The following is a 16,040-nucleotide window of genomic DNA, read 5'->3' on the forward strand; positions in this document are numbered from 1 at the left end:
CAGAGGCTGCCAAATAATATAACACTGAGGTTCTGTTTCCATGATACCTTCATCTGGAAAATTGCAAGAATAGGAAAAACACTGAGATGAACAGCCTCAAACTCTTTAATTCCCCGAGAAAAGAAGAATAAGAGGAAGTCTTGTAAACTCAAATAAAGTTAGGGCTTTAAGGTTACAAAGAAATTCGGTGGAAGTTCTAAATTATTCCAGAGTTAGAAATAGTAAAACAGAAAGTATTTGTTCATGAATTGGCCTGGAAATTTGAAAGCTCTAAAGGAAGCATTGTCTCCTGGCACCATCATTTGTATCTTTGATATCTTGGACAATCTTTAATGCCCTCTTCCATGAAATTGTGCTGATACCATATTTCTTATACAGTTGTAGATCAGACAAAAGGGGATACATTAAGGACTTCATAAATGGTAGCTATTCATATTAACTACTTATTATTTTACAACTAAAAAGGAAACTATTAGAGAAAACACAGAGATAAAAATAAGCTTTCTTGTCAGTTTACTTGTCAATTTTTCATCTTTTTTCCCCAAGAATATGTTTCCTTTTCTTCTATTATTAAAGTTTGGTGTTAATTTGAAGATTTCACTATACTGATTGCACATTTAATGTAAATCTGTATGCAGCTACCAGGGAAGCAGATCTCACTATTACCAGTTTATACCCACAAAGTGAGGATGGTTTGTGCTGAAGTTGGGGAATTTCAGTTCGTTTCTTAAAATCCCCAATATCTTACAATTTCTATGAGAATATCACTGCACTTAAAATAAAATGTTTTTAAAACAAAAACTTTACAAATCCTAAACATTGTCTACAAAGTGCAACGTGATCTGGCTCTGCTTCTTCTTCAATGTCATGGTGTACCACCTTGTTTGTTAGGTGCTAAAACAGTGAGCTATCTTTGAGTTCCTCAAATGCTTTGGGATCTGTTATATGCTGCTCCCTTTAACAAGAATGCTATTTTCTCATGCCCTGTATCTGCATAGCCTTCAACTTAGATATAATTTCCCAAGGATGCATTTTTTACCCTACCCTACCAGTTAAATATGTTTTCTCTTGTTATTCTCACAGTATACTTTGTTCTTTTTCTCAAATTTAAGATTCTATCTCTGTGTGTGCATGTGTATGTTGTTTTACATGCTTTCTTTTTTTTTTCAGCAGACTGTAAATTTCATGAAATAGGATCCATGTCCCTTTATTCTCTCCTATCACCTATTAGAAGGCCTGGCACATATTAGATTGTCAATAAATATCTCTAGAGTGAATGGATGACAGGGTGTGACTAGAATGGCATTTCCTAAAATGAAAGGAGATCTATGCCTAGTGTATGTACTGTTCTCTGTGAAGGCACTATTACCTATCTACGGGTGTGTCAGAAAAGCAGAGTGGGATCATAAAATAGTTTGAAAGTATTTCTTTGATACTGGAAAGTTATGTGTGGGCTACACCCAGCAGAAGTAATTGTTGGAAACTGCTTGCATTATGATGAATGATAAATGCCAGGAGAATAATGAATAATTCCAGATAAGAGAATAAGCCTTGTACTTGTTTAGAACATAAACCTGCATTCTTTTAATGATAGCAGCCAAGGATCAGTTAAAAATAAAAATCTTGTTTTGCAATGCTCTCCTGTATAAACATTCAAAGTCTTCTCAGTTCAATTAGAAATAAATCCAAAATTCTCAATACAAGATTTACCATATCTTAGATTTTCCTGCCAGCCGTACCCACAGCATTTACTATCATCCTTCCCCCAGGTAACTAAGCTCTAATCCCAAAGCCTGATTTCGATATCCAGATGGGCTAAGCTCTTTGCTGCTTCAGTGACTTTGTACTAACTCACTTTTCCCTTGGCCCTTCACATGGCTGAATTCTTTTTTTCTGTCAGCTCTCAGCTCAAGTATCACTTTCTAAGGACTGCTCATTACCGAACTTTCTCTGTAAATTCCACACTTTCTTCTGCCCTTGTTGCTTTCTATCACATTATCTCGATAGTTTTTTAATAGCACTTGCCATAATCAGAAATTATGTATTAATTTTTGTTCTAAATATTGCATATACATTTTTGTCTAGAATGAAAGATCCATGATGAAAAGGGCTGTATGGTTTACATTAGCAAATGTGGCAATTAATATAACATCTCTAAGGCTCAGTTTCGTAAGATATGAAATACGGATTATAAGACACACCTTAAATATTTCTTATCAAGATTGAATGAGATCGTACATGAGAATCCATTAGCAAAGTGTCTGGAACTCAGGAAGCATTTAATGAAAGGCAAACATATTTCTGCTTCCGCCATCACCATCACCATCACCATCATCATCCCAGTTCTTGTTATCTATAGTACGATGCCAACTGTAAAGGAAACACAAGACTCACAGTTAATAGAGGGATACCGACAAGAAAATGTTACGAGTTATCTATTGCTCCATAACAAATCACTCCAAAACTTGGTGTCCTAAAACCATCATTTTTTTTCGTACTTAGAGGCAGGGTATGTCAGGAATTGGAAACTAGATTAAAGAGGCAACTTTCTCCACTGTGTCTGGGACTTTATTCGGGAAGACTTGAATCGTGGGGATGATTCAACATTTGGGACTGGAATTATTTTGAGAGTTTTTTTTACAAAAGATGAGTAAGGAAGAAAGAGCCTTTGGAAAAGAATACAAAGGGAGAAGGGTGGCAAATGAATGAGCGTCTTTGGATGAGATTAGTAACATTTTAAAGTCATCGTTTTATGGAAAATGGAAAAAAATGGACAGAAGGCTGTGATTTTACTGCTTTGTCAACATTGACCAGTCTTATTCTCTTCTCTCCTTTCCTCTTATGGGCTTAAATCATCTGGTAGTTTCCGAGTTGTTCTTTCTCTTTCTGTATGTTCTTATTTTCTGATTATTTTAAAGGGATTTTGTTAGATTTGTCTCCATACATTTTGCTTCCTTGGTGACATGTGTCATAAAGAGCATTGGTCAGAATGGCCAAGTCATCATTCTGGAGTGAGGGCAGGAGTAGTGTGTTTAAAAAGTAGTCCAATAGCCAATTTGCTGTTCTTTAATACACCTCATAGACACACATATTTTTGTTCCGTGGACTAGGCAATGTAATCTTATGACAGTGCCAACCTTTGGTTGACTGGCTTCCACCTTTAGGGACAAAGTTGAACATTGTCAAGATGTACTGAAATAAAGTGGGATTTGTAGGACATAAGGCATAAGACAGGTTGGTTGCTTGACTAACTCAAGCAGAAAGATACCTAAAGTCTGTTCAAAATACAGAACATATGAAAGGGGGACTGAGGTGAATAAAATAAGATAGGCTGAATAAGTATTTAATGATAGGTCATACATTATTTTATTTACTTACTATATAACCAGTAATATTCTAAGTACTAACATGAGAGAGAAAGAGCAAGAAAATGAGAGTAAGAGCACATGTAAACGAAGTCTAGATTAAAGGAGACTAGTAGAGAAAAATAACCCAAATAATCATTCAGATGATTTATAATTAAAAATTTAAACCAATTAAATATTAGATAAGAGAGAGAAAATTTTAAAATAATAGATTGTGCATGTTGTGAACACACACAAACACACACAAACACAGACACCTGAAGTATGCAATCATTACAATAATGTTAAATGACATGAGAAAATGATCACAACATTCTGTGGAAGATGTAGATAAAACTGTACAGTATAATTCAAATCCCATGAAAACATATGTATACAGGAAAAATTTGGAAACAAATATTTGAAATTTATTAAAATATTGAGCAGATATTACTGTTTATCAGAATGACAGGTTATTTCAAAGTTTGCCTTCTTTCTTTATATATACTTTTTAACTTTAAAAATAAATATTTTTTAAGTTACATATGTTATTGGGGAACAGGTGGTGTTTGGTCACACGAGTAAGTTCTTTAGTGGTGATTTGTAAGATTTTGGTGCACCGAACACCCAAGCAGTATACACTGCACCTTATTTGTAGTTTTTATCCCTCATCCCCTTCCCACCCTTCCCCCCTGAAGTCCATTGTGTTTTTCTTATGCCTTTGTATTTTCATAGCTTAGCTCCCACTTGTGAGTGAGAATATATGATGTTTGGTTTCCCATTCCTGAGTTACTTCACTTAGAATAGTAGTCTCCAATCACATCCAGGTAGCAGCAAATGCCATTAATTTATTCCTTTTTATGGCTGAGTAGTATTCCATCATATATATATATATATATATATATATATATATATGCATATATATGTATATCACAATTTATTTATCCACTCATTGATTGATGGGCATTTGTGTTGGTTCCATATTTTTGCAATTACAAATTCTGCTTCTATAAACATGCATGTGCAAGTATCTTTTTGGTATAATGACTTATTTTCCTCTGGTTAGATACCCAGTAGTGAGATTGCTGGATCAAATCGTAGTTATACTTGTAGTTCTTTAAGGAATCTTCACACTTATCCATAGTGGTTGTACTAGTTTACGTTCCCACCAGCAGTGAAGAAGTGTTCCTTGTTCACCACATCCATGCCAAAATCTACTATTTTTTATTTTTTTATTATGGGCATTCTTGCAGGAGTAAAGTGGTATTGCATTGTGGTTTTGATTTGTACTTCCCTGATCATTAGTGATGTTGAGCATTTTTTCATACATTTGTTGGCCATTTGTATATCTTCTTCTGAGAATTATCTATTCATGTCCTTAGCCCAGTTTTTGATGGAATTGTTTGTTTTTTCTTGCTGATTTGTTTGAGTTCATTGTAGATTCTGGATATTAGTCCTTTGTCAGATGTATAGATTGTGAAGATTTTCTCCCACTCTGTGGGTTGTCTGTTTACTCTGCTGTTTCTTTTGCCATGCAAAAGCTCTTTAGTTAAATTATTTCCCAGCTATTTATCCTTGTTTTTATTGAATTTGCTTTTGGGTTCTTGGTCATAAAATCCTTGCCTAAGCCAAATGTCTATAAGGGTTTTTTCAATGTTATCTTCTAGAATTTTTATAGTTTCAGGTCTTAAAGTCTTTAATCCATTTTGCGCTAATTTTTGTATGAAGTGAGAGATGAGAATCCAGTTTCATTCTCCTACATGTGGCCAGCCAATTATCCCAGCACCATTTGTTGAAAAGGGTGTCCTTTCCCCACTTTATGTTTTTGTTTGCTTTGTTGAAGCTCAGTTGGCTGTAAGTCTTTGGGTTTATTTCTGTGTTCTCTATTCTGTTCTGTTGATATATGTGCCTATTTTTACACCAGTACCAAGCTGTTTTGGTGACTATCGCCTTATAGTACAGTTTGAAATCATGTAAAGTGATGCTTCCAGATTTATTATTTTTGCTTAGTCTTGGGTTGGCTATGTGGGCTCTTTTTTGGTTCCATATGAATTTTAGAACTTTTTTTTCTAATTCTGTGTAGAATCATGCTGGTATTTTCATGGGAATTGCATTGAATTTGTTGATTGCTTTTGGCCCTATGTTTCTTTTTTTAACTGTTACTTTCAGTTCAGGGATACATGTGCAGGTTTGTTACATAGGTAAAATTGTGTCATGGGGATTTGTTGCACAGATTATTTCATCACTCAGGTATTAAGCCCAGTACTCATTAATTATTTTTCCTGATCCTCTTTCTCTTTCCACCCTCCACTGTCCAATAGGCCCCAGTGTGTGTTGTTCACCTTATGTGCCCATGTGTTCTCATCATTTAGCTCCTGCTTACACGTGAGAACAGTATTTGGTTTTCTGTGTTAGTTTGCTAAGGATAATGACCTCCAGCTCCATTGATGTCCTTGCAGAGGACATGATCTTGTTCTTTTTTATGACTGCATAGTATTCCACTGTGTATATATACCACATTTTTTTTTAAATCCAGTCTGTCATTGATGAGCATTTGGGTTGAGTTCATGTCTTTCCTATTGTAAACAGTGCTGCAATGAACATACTTGTGCATGTGTCTTTATAATAGAACAATTTATATTCCTTTGGGTATATATTCAGTAATGGGATTGCTGAATTGAATGGTATTTCTGTCTTCAGGTCATAGAGGATTCACCACACTGTCTTCCACAAAAGCTGAGCTAATTTTCCACCAACAGTGCAAATACGGTCTTTTTTCTCCACAACCTCACCAGCATCTGTTATTTTTTGACTTTTTAATAATAGCCTTTTTTTTTTCCGAGACAGAATCTCACTCTGTCACCCAGGCTGGAGTGCAGTGGGATGATCTTGGCTAACTGCAACCTCTGCCTTCCAGGTACAAGTGATTATCCTGCCTCAGCCTCCTGAGTAGCTGGAATTACAGGTGCATGCCACCACACCCGGCTAATTTTTGTATTTTTACTAGAGATGGTATTTCACCATGTTGCCCAGAATGGTCTCAAACCCCTGACCTCAAGTGATCCACCTGCCTCAGCCCCCCAAGTACTGGGATTACAAGTGTGAGCAACAGTGCCCGGCCAATAATAGCTATCTGACTGGTGTGAAATATTATCTCATTGTGGTTTTGATTTGTGTTTCTCTAATGATCAGTGATGTTGAGCTTTTTCTCATACTACTGTTGGCCACATGTGTGTCTTTTGAGAAGTGTCTGCTCATGTCCTTTGCCCACTTTTTAATGGGGTGATTTGTTTTTTTCTTGTAAATTTCTTTAAGTTTCTTATAGATGTTGGATAATAGACCTTTGTCAGATGCATAGTTTGCAAAAAATTTTCTCCTGGTTTATATGCTGTCTGTTTACTCTGTTGATATTTTCTTTTGCTGTGCATAATCTCCTTTGTTTACTTAGATCCCATTTGTCAATTTTTGCTTTTTTTGCAACTGCTTTTGGTGTCTTCTTCATGAAATCTTTGTGCGCACGCCTATGTGCTGAATGGTATTGCCTAGGTTGTCTTCCAGGGTCTTCAGAGTTTTGAGTTCTACATTTAAATCTTTCATTTGTCTTGAGTTAATTTTTGTACATGGTGGAAAGAAGGGGCCCAGTTTCAATCTTCTGCATATGGCTACCCAGTTATCCCAGAATCATTTATTAAATAGGAAATCATTTCCCTATTGCTTGTTTTAGTCAGGTTTGTTGAAGATCAGATAGTTGTAGGTATGTCATCTTGTTTCTGGTTTCTCTATTCTGATTGGTCTATGTGTCTGTTTTTGTACCAGTATCATGCTGCTTTGGTTACTTTAGCACTGTAGTATAGCTTAAAGTCAGGTAGCATAATATCTCCAGCTTTGTTCTTTTTGCTTAGGATTGCCTTGGCTATTTGGGCTTTTTTGTTTTCATACGAATTTTAAAATAGATTTTCTAGTTCTGTGAAGAATCTCAATGGTAGTTTAGTAGGAATAGCATACAATCTATAAATTGCTTGGACCGTATGGCCATTTTAATTATATTGATTTTTCCTATCCATGAGCATGGAAAGTTTTTCCATTTGTTTAAGTCCTCTCAGATTTCTTTGAGTAGTGGTTTGTAGTTCTCATTGAAGAGGTCATTCACTTCCCTTGTATAGCTGTATTTCTAGGTATTTTATTCTTTTTCTGGCAATTGTGAATGGGACTTCATTCCGGATTTGGCTTTCAGCTTGACTGTTGTTGGTGTATAGGAACGCTGGTGATTTTTGCACACTGATATTGTATCCTCAGACTTTGCTGAAGTTGTTTATCAGCTTAAGAAACTTTTGGGCTGAGACTATGTTTTTTCTACATATAGAATTATGTCATCTGCAAACAGGGATAGTTCGACTTCCTCTCTTCCTATATGGATGCCCTTTTTTTCTTTCTCTTGCCTGATTGCCCTGGCCAGGACTTCCGATACTATGTTGACTAGGAGTGGTGAGAGAAGATATTCTTATCTTGCGCCAGTTTTCAAGGGGGGATGCTTTCAGCTTTTGCCCATTCAGTATGATGTTGAATGTGGGTTTGTGATATATGGCTCTAATTATTTTGAGATATCGTTCCTTCAATACCCAGTTTATTGACAGTTTTTAATATGATTGGATGTTGAATTTTATCAAAAGCCTTTTCTGCATACTTGCATACTGCAGCTTCCCCTGAGCCCACAGCAATTGCTGGTCCATATCCGCACAGGTGGGTTTTGCATTACTTGCCCCACCAGCATGAGGGAGTTCAGTAATGCCCCCTCACCCCACTCCCTGACCATCATTTCAGATGTAGCCTTGGCAAGCACAGAGCCAGCAAACCCTGCCCTCACCAACATCCTGTCCTGGAGCTAATACTGCACAGAGAACAAAGAATCCTCCCACATCATGAACGATCACTCCTGCTTGTGGGGCACAGAGTAGGCACCCAGACCTGCACCAGACAGCATCTAGTCCCTAGCCAATACCACCTCAAGTGCAACAGTGCAGTCTCCAGCAGGCCCACCCATCTGCCCCCCAGCTGCCTTGCCTCCACCACTGTGGTGAAGACTCGCAGGGAGGCAGCACCCTTGCATCCTCTAGCACTCTGCTGCAGTTGTGACACCTCAGCCCCTGCAGTGCAGGGGACTCCAAACCTTGAGGAGCCAGAGAACAATGTCAGGGACTAAAACAAGTCCCCAGAATTAGGGCATGCAGTCCAGGAGTTGGGAGCTGAACTTTGGGCCCCTAAAATCACCGAGAAATGGAGCCAGTTGGCTAAATTCACCTTATATCACAATCAAACCTTCAGGGTCATCAAATAGGATAAAAGAAAAAAAATCCAAAGGTCAAAAATCTCAAAGATTGAAGGTAGATAAGCCCACGAAGATAAAAAAAAAAAAAAAACGCTGAAAGTTTCAAGAACGCTGAAAACTCAAAAAGCCAGAGTGCCTTCTTTCATCCAAATGACCACACCATTGCTCCAGCAAGGGTTTGGAACCAGGCTGAGGCTGAGATGGTTGAAATGAAAGAAGTCGAACTCAGGCTATGGATAGGTATGATGTTCATTGAGCTACAGGAGTACATTGTAACCCAATGCAAGGAAACTAAAAATCATGACAAAACATTGCAAGAGCTGAAAGAATAAATAGCCAGTATAGAGAAGAATGTAACCAACCTGATAGAGCTGAAAAACACATTGCAAATATTTCATAATGCAATCACAAGTATTAACAGCAGAATAGACCAAGCAGAGAAAATAATCTCAGAGCTTGAAAACTTGCTTTCTAAAATAAGACAGGCAGATAAGAATACAGAAAAAAAAAATCAAAAGGAATGAACAAAACCTCTGAGAAATATGGGATTATGTAAAGAGACCAAATCTATGACTGAGTGGTGTTCCTGAAAGAGATGGGAAGAATGGAACTAACTTGGAAAACATATTTCAGGATATCATCCATGAGAACTTCCCCAACCTAGCTACAGATGCCAACATTCAAATGCAGGAAATACAGAGAACTCCAGTAAGATACTCCACAAGAAGATTATCCCCAAGACACATGATCATCAAATTCTCCAAGGTTGAAATAAAAGAAAAACTGTTAAAGGCAGCTAGAGAGAAAGGCCAGATTACATACAAAGGGAAGTCCATTGGACTAACAGCAAAATTCTCAGGTGGAACCCTACAAGTCAGAAGAAATTGGGTGCCAACGTTCAAAATTCTTAAAGGAAAGAAATTCCAACCCAGATTTTTATATCTGGCCAAACTAAGCTTCATAAATGAAGGAGAAATAAGGTCCTTTTCAGACAAGCAAATGCTGAGGGCATTTGTTACTACAAAACCTGCCTTACAAGAGCTCCTGAAGGAAGCACTAAATATGGTAAGGGAAGACCCTTACCAGCTGCTACAAAAACTATAAAGCAAGCACATAAACAAGTCTGTGAAATAACCAGCTAACATCATGATGAAAGAATCAAATCCACACATACCAATACTAACTTTACACGTAAATGGGCTAAATGACCCAATTAAATGACACAGAGTGGCAAGCTGGATAAAGAACCAAGACCCATTGGGGAATACTGTCTTCAAGAGACCCATCTCAAATGCAATGACACACATTCTTTCAAGATAAAGGGTTAGAGAAAAAACTATCAAGCAAATGGAAAACAGAAAAAAGCAAGGGTTGGAATCATAGTTTCTGACAAAACAGAATTTAAACCAACAAAGATCAAAAAAGACAAAAAAGGGCATTATATAATCGCAAATGGTTTTTTACTATATATTTCAAAGTTCAAAAATACATATTTTTCTAATTAGTAATTAAGTAAAAGCTACTATTTATAAATATGGTAATGGCTATATATCATAATAAATCTATAAAAGATCCATGTCCTATGGATTCCTTATAGATAAAACTAGGGTTAATGGGTGGATTCTTTTTACAAGCTAAGTTAGTTTAATTATTGCAATTTATTTGCAAAAAGTAGAGCTCAAATATTTAAATTTATAAAAATTAAGAATGCCTTAGTAATTGCTGAATTGATAGTGGATAGGTTTGTGGTTTGATTCAAGCCCTCAGATGAGAATTAATTAACACAATCTTCCAGCCTGGAGATATCTTGATTTTTAAGTAGGAGATATGTCAGTTCTTCCTATTGCTTGTAATCCAACTGGAAATTCCAAATAACCTTTAAAGTGTAGGTATATTTTCCAAGTTATTGTTCATTGCATCTTTTAAAATATGATGTATTGATAAGCCTGTTAAATATCTCAGAGGAAAACTGATAAATCCCAATAAGATCATTGCTGTTGGAACATTTCCATGTTAGGCAAGATTAAGGAATGCTGAAAATATCAAACAAGGAGATGAATTATTTGATTGCATAGATAATTTCCTAGTGCAGCCAAAATATTCTGAAAATATACTTTGGGCCAGATACATGTCTTAAATGACACAGCAAAAATTTAAACAGAAGATAGGGAAAAAATATCAAGGATGTTTTGTGGGTTTGTTGTTTATTAAAAATTTTTAAAGGTGTTTTTTCCAGAATAAATTATAATGCTTATTTAAATTGTAAATTTAAGAGAAGCATGCAGAGATTTGTGACACTGTGCTCACTTTGAGATGATTTTTGTTTCTTTTAATTCTTCAAAGTTACTTTTATAAAACCGAGTTAGTTCTCATGTAGTTTTTAACTGATTAACCCTAAGAAAATTAAAAGACTCCGTTCATGTATATGACGATTATTCATGTAGGAAACTCTAAGCAATCTACAAAAATGAAACTGATAGCTTAATAAGTGAACTTAAGTAGATGATGGGATTCCTGGTCAATATACAAAACAAACAAACAAACAAAAAAACAGTTATTGGCCATGCATTGCTTAACAGGGATACATTCTGAGAAATGAGTCCATAGGCAATTTCATCATTGTGTGAACATAACTAAATATACTTGCGCAAACCTAGATAGTATAACCTATTACATACTTAGGACATATGGTATAGCCTAATACTCCTAGGCTACAAACTTGCACAACATATTACTGTACTGTACACTGTAGGTAATTGGAACACAATGGTAAGTACTGGTGTATCTAACATAGGAAATGTACAGTTAAAATATGGTATAAACAATAAAAATGGTACACCTGTATAGTCAGTTACCATGAAAGGAGCTTGCAGGACTGGAAGTTGCTCTGGGTAAGTCAGTGAGTGAGTGGTAAGTGAGTGCAAAGGCCTGGGACATTACTATACAGTACTGTAGACTTTGTAAACATTGGACACCTAGGCTACACTAAACTTATAAAATGATTTGTCTTTTCTCAACAATGAAAGATTTTTTCTTTCCTCAATAATGAAACTTTAACTCGCTGTAACTTTTTTACTGTATAAACTTTTCAATTTCTTAACCTTTTGACTCTAAATAACACTCAGCTTAAAACACAAATAAATTGTATAGCTATATGCAAATATTCTTTCTTTATATCATAATTCTATAAGATTTTCCTGATTTAAATAATTAATATTTCACTTTTTTTTTACTTTTTAAACTCCTTTGTTAAAAGCTAAGACACAAACAGACTTATTACCCTAGGCCTACACAGGGCCAACATAATCAATATCACTGTCTTCCACCTCCACAGCATGCCCCACCGGAAGGTCTTCAAGGGCAACAGAACACATGGAGCTGTCATCTACTATGATAACAATGCCTTCTTCTGGAGCACATCCTGAAGGACCAGCCTGAGGCTGTTTTACAATTAACTTCTTTTTAATAAGTAGAAAGGGTACACTCTAAAATAATGATTAAAAGTATAGTAAATACAAAAACCAGTAACAGTCATTTATTATCACTATCAAGTATTATGTACTGTATGTACTTACATGTGTTATACTTTTATATGACTGGTAGTGAAGTAGATTTGCTTATACCTGCATTACCACAAACAGTTCAGTAATGCATTTAGAATGACTATGATGTCACTAGGCAATAGAAAATTTTCAGCTCCACTATAATGTTATGGGAATGCCTTCACACATGTGGTCCATTGTTGATCAAATGTCATCATGTGGCACATGACTGTATATCCCTTTAGCCTACAGTACTTGTTTTATAATTCCTTTTAGTTTACATTAATAAGAGGAATTCTTTATTTCTGTCTAAAATTTATTTATTTTACCTAAATTACTTAATGTTTTCTTTTATCAGCTTTTACAAGGTATAATTTACATACAACAAAATTCACCCTAATTATCATAGAGTTTTGGGAGCCTTGACAAATGCTTATAATCATGTAATCATCACCACAATCGACATAGAGAACAATTTTATCAGCTTTCATAATTACCCTGTGCCCCTTTGTAGTCAATTTATCTTGCCACCCCTAATTCCTGGCAACTACTGATCTGTATTCTTTTCTATAGTTTTGCCTTTTCAAGGAAGTCATACAACTGGAATCTGCAGCATGTGGCTTTTTAAGTCTGTTTCTATCACTTAGCAAAATGCATTTCAGTTTTATGTATGTTGTTGCTGTATCAATTCCACTTGTTCCTTTTTTGCTGGGAAATATACCATTGTGTGCCTATACTATAGTTTATCCATTACTCAGTTGAGTGGCATTTTGTTTGTTTCAGTTTGTGTGGGTCTTCATTTGTACCCTAAGGGAGATTCTCCCCTTCCTCCGAAATGTAAGCCTTTTATTCTCTGGAAAGATAGAGGAGAATAATTCAGGTGAAGCTTTGTACTTTTCCAGCAATAGTTGCTGTTCCTTCCTCCCAAAACTGCACCACAAGGAGGTTTTCTCAGATCTCTTGCCCTGTCCCCGATCTTTTGAGCACTGGGTAAAATCTCTGAGGAAGGATCTGCAAGTGGTTGAGAACCTCCTTTGTGTCTGTGGCTCATAGGAGTTCTGTGTATTCTTTCTGGCCCAAACTCAACCTTTAGCAGCCTTTGTTAAACATTTACCTAAATTTTCATTAGCAGTTTGTATGGAATCTGTCATCTTCTCCAAGGAAGCAACTACTATGTCTTGTCTCTCTTTGGCTGTACTTGTCTTTCTTAGATTTTGGGTTAGCTGTTTTTCCTGCGACCACAACTCTTTGATGGGTTCCAGAAAAGTTCTGACTTTTTAGATTATACAGTGTGTTGTTTGTTGTTGTCATCTATGTAGGAGTAATGCTCTATTCAGCTTTCTACATCTGAAACAGGAGCTAGAAGAAAACCCAGTTCAAAACTCACGTTGAAAGACTATTTCAGCCAAGTGTATGTTATCTTTCAACACTATGCATGTCACTCCATTATTTTTGGCTTTCAGTATTTTTCATGAGAAGTAAACCATGCCTCTTATCGTTGTTCATCTCTATGGAGTGTTCCTGACTTCTCTGGCTGCCTCCAGGATTTCTTTTTAATCTTTGATTTTTGGCACTTTGACTAAAGTGTACCTAGATTTGTTTTTCTTTTCATTTATTCTGTTTGGGGTTCTCTGATTTTCTGGAGTATGTGAGCTATTGTTGGCCGATAATTTAAAAAATTTTTTCGACTATTACTAATTCAAATATCTTATTACCCACTCTTTTCTTCACCAAGGACTCTTTGTGCATTCATGCTAGATTGTTATATATTGTCCCATAGATCTTGAATGTTTCATCCAATTTTTCATGATTTTTGCTTTTTGTATTTCAGTTTAGTGAATTTCTATAGCACTGTATTCAGTTTAGTTGATCCTTTCTTATATTGAAACTATGCGCTGATAAGGTTTTTGATGAAACTCTTTATTTCTGACTTTTTTTTATTTCTAGTATCTTGGGGTTTTAAAATATAGTTTTTATCTATCTGTTGAAATTCTCTATCTGTTCTTCATGTCATCTATCCCTAACATTTTAGCCAAATAATGTTTCTATTTAATAATTTTAAAGTCCCATCTGATAATTCCAGTATCTGTGCCACATTTAAATTTTTTCCCTCTGACTATTTTATCTTTTGGTAACACATGATATTGGTTTGATATTTTTGTAGTTCATAATTCTTATTGAATGCCAGACTTTTAACAAAACCAGAAACTAAAGTAAATAATAGTTATGCCCAGAAATGTGAAAGTGTCTTATTCTGTCATGGTGTTATCGTGGAGGGTTGAATCAACCTAATTTGTATACAAGTTTGCTTTATACTTAGCTTTGTTGCACTACAGGTTTCAATGGATTTTTGAAGTGATATTCTGTTCATACTTTGTTTTAGTGTGAGGCCTGTAATGTCAAAGAGCCTTTTTTTTTTTCTGTATTCTGTTCCTTCATTAGATTTCAGCAAGCACTGCATTTCTGCACCATAATGGGGTTCTTTTCTGTGCTTCTATCCCCTTTCCCAATGGGTTTGTGTGTGTATGTGTGTGTGTGTGTGTATATATATATATATATATTTTTTTTTTTTTTTTGAGACAGAGCCTCACTCTGACTCCCAGGCTGAAGTGCAGTGGTGCAGTCTTGGCTTACTGCAACCTCTGCCTCCCAGGTTCAAGTGATTCTCGTGCCTCAGCCTCCCAAGTAGTTGGGATTACAAGCACGTGGTACCACACCTGGCTAATTTTCTGTAATTTTAGTTGAGATGGGGTTTCGCCATGTTGGCCAGGCTGGTCTCAAACTCCCGACCTTACAGGCATGAGCCACTGCGCCTGGCCCATATATGTGTATATATACATGTGTGCATATATATGTGTGTGTTCTTATCACTCTATATTCAGAAGGCTCATGTAGGGAGAATTCTGCCTCAATATTAGGCAGGCCCTGTATGTATCTGACCTCAGGTAATCAGTGGGACTCCTTCAACATCCTTGCTTTTCCTCCAACATCAAACAGTTCTGCACTCTATCTCCTTCAGTTCAGCTCTGATCTTGGGTATTTCTTGTCTTCTACTAGCTTTAGAGTTAGTTTGCTCTTGGTTCCCTAGTTCTTTTCATTGAGATGTTATGTTGTTAACTTGAGATATTTCTAGCTTTTGATGTGGGTATTTAGTGCTATAAATTTCCCTCTTAATGCTGCTTTAGCTGTATCCCAGAGATTCTGGCATGTTGTCTCTTTGCTCTCATTAGTTTCAGAGAACTTCTTGATTTCTGTCTTAATTTTAGTGTTTATCCAAGAATCATTCAGGAGCAGGTTGTTCAATTTCCATGTGGTTGTGTGCTTTTGAGTGAATTTCTTAATCTTGACTTATAATTTGATTGCACTGTGGTCTGAGAGACTGTTATGATTTCAGTTATTTTTTGCATTTGCTGAGTAGTGTTTTACTTCCAATTACGTCATCAATTTTAGAGTAAGTGTCATGTGGTGATGAGAAGAATGTATATTCTGTTGAATTTGGGTAGAGGGTTCTGTAGCTATCTATCAGGTCCACTTGATCCAGAGCTGAATTCAGGTCCTGATTGTCTTTGTTAATTTTTGCCTTGATGATCTGTCTAATATTGACAGTCGGGTGTTAAAGTCTCCCACTATTATTGTGCGGGAGTCTAAGTCTCTTTGTAGATCTCTAAGCTTTATGAAAATGGGTGCTCCTATATTGGGTGCATACATAATTAAGAGAGTTAGCTCTTCTTGTTGAATTGAACCCTTTACCATTATGTAATGCCCTTCTGTGTCAGTTTTTTATCTTTGTTGGTTTAAAATCTGTTTTGTCCAAAACTGGGATTGTGA

Source organism: Nomascus leucogenys, chromosome 22a (genome assembly GCF_006542625.1).
Source record: "Nomascus leucogenys isolate Asia chromosome 22a, Asia_NLE_v1, whole genome shotgun sequence".
NCBI classification, from domain to species: domain Eukaryota; kingdom Metazoa; phylum Chordata; class Mammalia; order Primates; family Hylobatidae; genus Nomascus; species Nomascus leucogenys.